The 8,035-nt window shown below is 43.2% G+C and overlaps 1 pseudogene; it reads left to right on the top strand.

Annotated features, from left to right (window-relative positions):
- Positions 1–2,167: 2,167 nt before the first annotated feature.
- Positions 2,168–7,199, top strand: LOC109418182 (protein transport protein Sec61 subunit alpha-like; annotated as a pseudogene).
- The last annotated feature ends 836 nt before the right edge of the window (positions 7,200–8,035 follow it).

Raw genomic sequence — 8,035 nt, 5'->3', positions numbered from 1 at the left:
TGGGCTTGTTTTCTACTTTGCATCTCTGTATTTTATAAGATCAGCATAGCAATTTTCCGTTTTCTCTAACTCCACTTCTTCAGCTTTTGTCCACTTTTGCCGAATTTCAATGAATTAACTACACCGGCTGTTTTCCTACTCTCCGCATCAAAAATGTGGCGCTAGCTTCTATGCGCGAAAAATCGCTAAAAGTAAATCGCAAAAATATTGTATGGCGAATAGCATCTAAAGGCAAATTTATCGAAGAGGAATACATTATTCGAAAAAATATTTGGTAGTGGTTGTGCACAATGGTGACCACTATTAAGCCTACCAAATATTTTTTCAGTAAAAGCTTTCTATTTCAAGTAATTCGAGTTTAGATGCATTTCGCCATACAAAATTAAATTGGTTTACTCCTGCTGATCAACTGTGGCTGCGCGCAAAGCGGGTAGTCCATTGTGAACCATGCACGAATTGTATTCCGCAGACATCTATTGATGAAGACCTGCAGCCGATGAGTGTTCTCCACTGACACACACCAGGTTTCACTGGCTTATAGCAGCACAGATTTCACGTTCGAGTTGAAAATTCGGATTTTGGTGCGTCGACTAATCTGGTTGTTTTTCCATACATTTCTTAAACTCGCAAAAGCAGCCCTCGCCTTCTTGATCCGTGCACATATGTCGATCTTGGTGCCGCCTTCGGCCGCCATTTGGCTACCAAGATATTGGAAGTTTTCAATATTCTCCACTGATTGCCCAGCTACCGTTAAGCTGCAAGGGTTGACCGTGTTTACATCCACCGATTTGGTCTTGTTGACGTTGATGGTAAGACCTGCCGCTGAGGAGCGATTGGCAAGATCATCGAGCTTGCTCTGCATATCAGAGCGCCGTTGAGCTAGGAGAGCATCGTCATCAGCCAGTTCGAAGTCACCTAGGTGCTCTATGGCAATGGGCTGCCACAGCAACACACGATTTGGTTCACGATCAATCGCACCTACCAGGATCTCGTCGATTACGATAAGGAACAGTAGCGCTGATAGGATACATCCTTGCCTCACTCCAGCAACGTTGTGCAGTACTCTGCACGAAAATGCCTTGTACTGTGCTTCAATGAGGCCGATGATTTTCTTAGGGAGACCCTTGCGTCTGAGGGCTTCCCACCACATGTTTCCGTGATTAAAACGATCGAAAGCTTTTTCGTATTCAATGAACACCGGGTAGAGAGACTCTTGGAATTCATTGATTTGCTCCAGGATGATACGGAGTGTGACAATATGGTCCACACAGGATCGTCCGGCACGGAATGCTGCTTTCGGTCGTCGGTGATTGGCGTCAATCTTCTCCTGTATCCGGTTAAGAATCACTTTGCAGAGGAATTTGAGATCGATACACAGTAACATGATTCCCCGCCAATTATCGCATACAGTCAGGTCTCCCTTTTTGTGTACCTTTACTATGACGCCTTGCATCCAGTCGGCCGGAAATGTCGCGGTTTCCTATATGTTGCAGAATATTTGATGCAGTAGTTGTGCGGATACTACGGGGCAGCTTTGAGCATCTTAGCTGATATGCGATCGACCCCTGGGGCCCTGTTCGATTTCATGCTACGGATGACTGTTTCTATCTCCTGGAGTACTGTTGTACTGATGGAGCTTCGGTGTTGACACGAGTAATGCGTCGAACCCTTGGCGGATCATGCTGAGGTGTTGATGGCGTGACCGACACTTGAAAAAGGTTTCCAAAGTGCTCGAACCAGCGTTTCAACTGGTCAGCCGGGTCTGTCAGTAACTGCCCAGACGTGTCTTTCACGGGCATCGTAGCATTCATCTTAGTCCCACTAAGGCGACGTGAGACATCGTAGAGGAGACGGATGTCGCCGGTGTTTGCGGCTTTCTCGCCTTCGTCGGCTAGGGAGTCCGCCCACGCTCTTTTGTCCCGTCTACATTGTAGTGATCAGCCCACGGACCGGCCATTTCTTTCGGAATCACCAGGGAAATCACAGAAAACACACAGATTCAACTTCTGAACATTTACTCACTTCGAAAGTAACCAACAAACTGAATTTTCAAATTTTTCATTTTCGTCAACTCGCCTGCTACGATCATCAAAACATGAATTTCTCTTTTTTTTTCTTTTCTAAGGTTCTATACACTATTCTCTACACCCTTCAAGTTCCCTACATTCTTCTCTACTCCTACACTTCATTAAAAAAAAGAGGTACAAAATCATATCTCTGAACTTCTCCGGTTTCCGAGATTCCCTCATTGGACTACGCTTGGTCTCCTGGTTGGTGTGCATTTCTTCAGAACGGATTTCATCTTGTTCGTCTTCTTCGTTATTTTCGTTGCTGTAGAGAACGTTATCTCGAGCGGCGATTGCCGGGTCTTCCGGAATCCTAGAGTCGCGCTTGACATCCCGGACGTTCCTCGTCATTTGTACCCCACTATCGTTGCGAATGACAACTTTAGCGCCTTCTCTAGCCAGTACTGTATACGACTCCTTTGAAAAAGTAGGATCAGTTTTGTTGCGTTGAAAGATGGCCACAACAACTTTGTCTCCGACAGCGATATCAGCGTCTTTGGCTCCTATATGTTCGTCTGCATAATGTTTGCTGATAAGCTTTGCCACTGCATCGTTTTCTCGTACTTCTTCACCGTCAACACCCGTTGCTGATTCCCAGAGACAGGGTAAAGTACCTCTGTACTTCCACCCGACCAGCAATTCAAACGGAGTGATGGCCAATCGGGAGTGCTGTTTCAACGTGTTGTGTGAATGAACGTAGATCTCCAACGCATTTCTCCAGCTCTTTCCATCCTTCTTTGCTCCTGCCATTGCCTTGATGATTCCCTGGTTTTGTCGCTCTACTAGCCCATTCGTTTGTGGACATAACGGAATTGATTTGCGAATCCTTACACCTTTCGATTCCCAGCATTCTATAAACTCATTTCCTTGGAAAGGAGGGCCGTTATCGCTTTGGATAATTAACGGGAGGCCCCACGTCCCAAAAATTTTGAAAAGTGCTGCGTTTGTACTCTTCGCGTCAGTACACTTCAGTTCCACCACATGTAGATATCTTGAAAACGTGTCTACAACCACAAGAAAATGGCCTGTACGCTGTACCACAACCCAGTATAGACAAGAAGTCTATTTGCAGTATTTCCCACGGACCATCTGGAAGTAGACGGCTTGACAAAGGCACTGGTGGATTCCTTCTTGAAATCAACAAACAGGTTTCGCACTTTTTCACGAATTCAGCAGCTTCTTTGCTCATGTTGGGCCACCAAAAATACTCCCTCATAATCCTTTTCGTGGCGCCGCACCCAATGTGCCCTTGGTGTGCAATATCCAATGCTCTGTTTCGAAGGCTCTTCGGAAGGATTATTCTATCACCTTTGAAGATAAGTGTAGAATTAGCAGTAGTTAAAATTCACAGAGATAAAAAAAAAAAAAAAAAAAAGAGATCGCAGTAGGCTTTGCGCGCGGGTGGCTGCTTTTTTCGTTAGCTGTCACGTTTTCTATCGTTTCCGCGTTCATTTCAATTCCGACGGTCTAATCGCTAATCGGATGATTGCGCTACGCCATTTGGACTATTTGTTTCTGATAAATTTGGAAGTTTCCTCTTAATTTGAGTTCCATGTGAAAGATCCCTTACTTCGGGTAACTTCGTTGTCCCCAAATCAGTATATTTTTTTCGTGATTCCACTGGTGATTTGTCCGAAACAACGACAATCAAGTAATTTTCGCGTGTGTGAAAGTGTGTTTGTTCCGAGAGACGAAAAAAATGAAGATGAATTAGATCCTGAAGATTGTCTGTGAGTGACTCCCACTTCTAAGGCCGGATGAGGCCCCCGGATTCATTGAAGAAAAGCAGGAAAACAGTGGTCAGCCAGCCTATAGACAACATTGCGTTCGCTCTGTTTGGTGAAATTCGCTGGATGTTATTGTATGTGCCGCGGCTCGAAATGTTTCTGAGAAGGACCGTTTTGCTTGCCGCTGCTACCGCTGCGCTGCGGAAATATGACAGCAATTCATGGCTCTTGTTTACTGTTTGAGATTGCTGGATTAGCTGGAGCAAGACATTTACATGGCGAGATCTTTCTAATTTTACTATTAATCATATGTTTCTGAAATGAAAATGATCTGCTTTAGCAAGCGATCTGATCGTATATTCATGTGCAAATTGGTCTCTCATTTTTTATTTTTATTTTTTTGGTTTGCATGGTTTTTTGGTTAATAAGCCGAAATTGAAATCCGGCTGATGAGCTTTTCAGTGGAATCTTATCGAACTAATAGTGAAAAATGAAAATATGTATGTGAGAACGTTTTACATTCATGTTGCATGATTGATTGACACTAATAGACCATTCCCGTCTGACCTAACCCCCCTGTTTCATATTTTTCTTCGAAAGACAATTGGTTTTGATGACAATTGCCGCTTTCAGATTTTTTTGTCATGCGCTCCTGATTTTCTTACAAATTTTCAAAAACTGGGAATCTCACCACTTTTTTAAATAAAAATCATCATGCGAAGTAGTTTTTGGCAACCCTATAAGTGGTGATCTTTTTTTTCACCTCTCAGAAAGTGAGAACCAACTGGCAACCCTATTATAAATGTTTGTTTACTCTGATCTGTCAAACCAAAGAGAAAAAAAACTGAAACCCGCGAAAATCTCCCCCTTTCACGAAAAAAGTGGAAATCTTCGCCAGCAGACGTGAAAATCCTCGTGAAAACCTTTCGTTTTACGCTTTTCGCATAGGTAACATCTGGTTTGATACAACGAGTTTTAGGTATATTGAATATATGATGAGTTTTGATTCCTTTTCTTAGAAAAAACAATCCGAGGATTTCTCGCCGCCAGGTCGCATGAAAATATCAAGAGTTCCGGTGGTGGAAGTGCCTATACGGAGAGTGCGATGTTGGAAGAGTGCCAACTTTCAGCGGCTCGTTAGTGATAACTGTTACAGCAGCCATCTGGAAGTCTATTGAGCGGGTTCGTCCCAACGCCGGAAATGGAAAGGTACTTAGCTCTGTGGATTCTACTTACGGGAGCGATGAATCAACTCCGAAAAACGAGGTTGAATTTTTTACGGGAATAAGACGACCTAAGCCCGAAGAGTAGCGGCAGCAAAATGGAAAACAAACATTGATGGAGCTGGGTATTTTTCCGATTGTCCCTCCGGACTGATTATGCAGCTGCTGTCAGAACAAACATCATCGAAGTTGGTGACTCTCCGAAAGACCGGGAGCGGTTCAACGGAGCCATTGAATGCGTCGTGACCGGAATGAAGGGCGATCCGACGGAGATCGAAGCCGACGTTTGCCTCCTGGTCATCATTCAGCTGTTTGTATTTGATTGTGCTCCTGTTGCAGGAACTGCTGCTCACATTTTGCGAAACAAACGTCTGGAAGGCTTTCTCCCCAGCTACGGTCAACACCGCCAATTTTATGACCCTGCTGGCTACGGTGCTCATTTTTGCGGCGGACAAATACTTCCAGGGCTTCCGGCTGGAATTGTCGATCCAGTCGACTCGCTATAGCGGTCAACACAGCAGCTACCTCATCAGAACAGTTGGCGCTGGTTTCGAATCTGCACGTTATTTCCAGGTGGTGGCGGTAAAAAATCCACAGCGACTTCATCGTTAATCTGCTCGGAAAGTGGGCGGACGCTAGCGGCGGTTGCCCGACTAGTGCCTACCCGATCGGTGGCCTTTGTTACTACTTCTCACCCCGGAAAGCCTCTCGCATATCCTGTAATGTACGACCCATACACTAAGTCATACACAGTGTTCATGCTCAGCAGCTGTGCCTTCTTCTCCATAATACCTGGATCGACGTATCAGGCAGTATGACCAAGGACTTCGCCAAGCAGCTCAAGGTACAACAGATGATCATGCATAGCCACCGGAAAAGCTCGATGATCCATCAACTGAACCAATTCATCCCGGCAGCGGCCACTTTCGGTGGACTGTGCATCGGTGCGCTCTCGGTGACGGCCGATTTCAAGGGACTCATGGGAGCGATTGGGTCCGGAATCGGTTTCCTTATGGTCGTGACCATTACATATCTACCAATACATGGAAATCTTCGCCAAGGAGAAGAGCAGCATGGGAACGCGTCCTCCGACGTCGGAGGTTTCCTATTTCCCCGTTTCTCATTACGAGTATATACAAGCAGAAGTAGTTTTATTTTTCTTGTTAGAATGTAAATATAAAAAAATCGAGAATAGAATATAAAAATAAATTGGTGAAATCATTCGTTGTCGCAGTACATGCTCGACAGTATGAGCTGGAGTAGTTTTCAGCTGGCAGCGAGCTACATCATAGATTGACCCCCACCACCTATAAGACTTCGTGGCTTCGTGTTGGACAACGAAAACCGAAAGACAATGTTCCATCCATTAGATACGTCACACTAAAATTCGGAATTCTAGACCCTCCTTCCTTCGTGCGGATTTTTTCTATACTTATTACATTGCTTATCACACTTTTATAAACTACCCCTCCCCCCCGCTCCTCCCTCTAAGCGCGACGTACTTAATGGATGGCTCCTTGAAACAGAAGCCGATACATCCGTAGATAACATCAAACTAACTCTTCGTCTTTACACCTATGTTGTGCTCTAAGCTCGGCTGTAAGTGAAAATTCCCGACTGTTTTACGATCGTCGACGGCATGATTCAATGAATTTTCTACAAGGAGTGATGATCGATTCAGAGGAGATAATGGCCGACCTCTGGGATTTTTTTTTATAAATGTATCTTTTCTCATACAAACTTGCTAACTTCGAACAGAATCTAAATGGAACCCTGAAAGAGGTTTGGAGCGAGGATTTGATGCTTGTCTTAAAATTTTATTATCTACCTTAAACTTTTATTTTACTTTATATATACTCCGATGCAATAATCTGAAATTTCGGACTAGTTTTGGCAGCGCATTTACGAGGGAGGCTTGGTAGAGTATGGAGGGACAAGACGAGCACTCCCAGGATAATCTCAAGGATAATCTGTCAGTTATTCTTTTCTTTATCGTGTTTTCTAATACCCATAAACATGATGGGACTCAAAATTCACAAATCACAATGAATATGATTAATTTGATTAAACCAAAACGATGTTTTATAATCAGCTCGGCTATATTGCGGAGCAAAACGAGCATACCTAGGGGTAATAAGGCGATTCATTAGCATCTCATTATTTTATTTGTAAATCATATTACATTTTGGCTCACCTTGGGAATTTTATTAATTTCATCATATGTACAATCTCTACCAAATCTTAGCAAATTATTATTGGAATCTTGAAAATTTCTTATTGAAACTTCCAATAAAAATTTGGCAAGATTTTGTAGAGATTATATGATAAAATTAATAAAATTCCCAAGGTGGGCCAAAATACCTGCCCCGGGTCAAAATACGTCCCCTACCATATTATGCGATGCAACTATGGTGACTACTTGCCCAGGTCTTCAATGTGATCCTCAGTCTGTGCGAAAAATCACGAATTTTACAAAGAGACTGCGGGCCGCAAGGCGTTACAGAAATAATCTTTGGAAAAAATATGTTATATTGTTGAATTTATCAAACATGCAAAAATTGTTTGTTTGAATTTTAATGATTCTGAGCACATGACTATGCGCAATTTTTTCGAGCTCGCAAAGCTATTTTTTTGTACAATAGGAATTTCAATTTTATTAATTTTCAAGACATTCTTTTAATCACAGAGAAATGTCAAAGATATAGATATTATTGTGTAAACAAAACTTTGTATTATTTACAAGAAAATTATAAGCTATGATATGGATTTATACGCTTTCTAGGCTATTAAGGGCCCATATAGCCGAGGCGGTAAACGCACGAGTATTCAGCATGACCATGCTGAGGGCGACGGGTTCGATTCCCGGTCGGTCCAGGATCTTTTCGTAAAGGAAATTTCCTTGACTTACTTGGGCATAGAGTATCTTCGTGCCTGCCACACGATATACACATGCAAAATGGTCATTGGCAGAGGAAGCTCTCAGTTAAAAACTGTGGAAGTGCTCATAGAACACTAAGCT

Source organism: Aedes albopictus, chromosome 1 (assembly GCF_035046485.1).
Source record: "Aedes albopictus strain Foshan chromosome 1, AalbF5, whole genome shotgun sequence".
Classification (NCBI taxonomy): Eukaryota; Metazoa; Arthropoda; class Insecta; order Diptera; family Culicidae; genus Aedes; species Aedes albopictus.
This window is presented reverse-complemented; position numbering and strand designations above follow the sequence as displayed.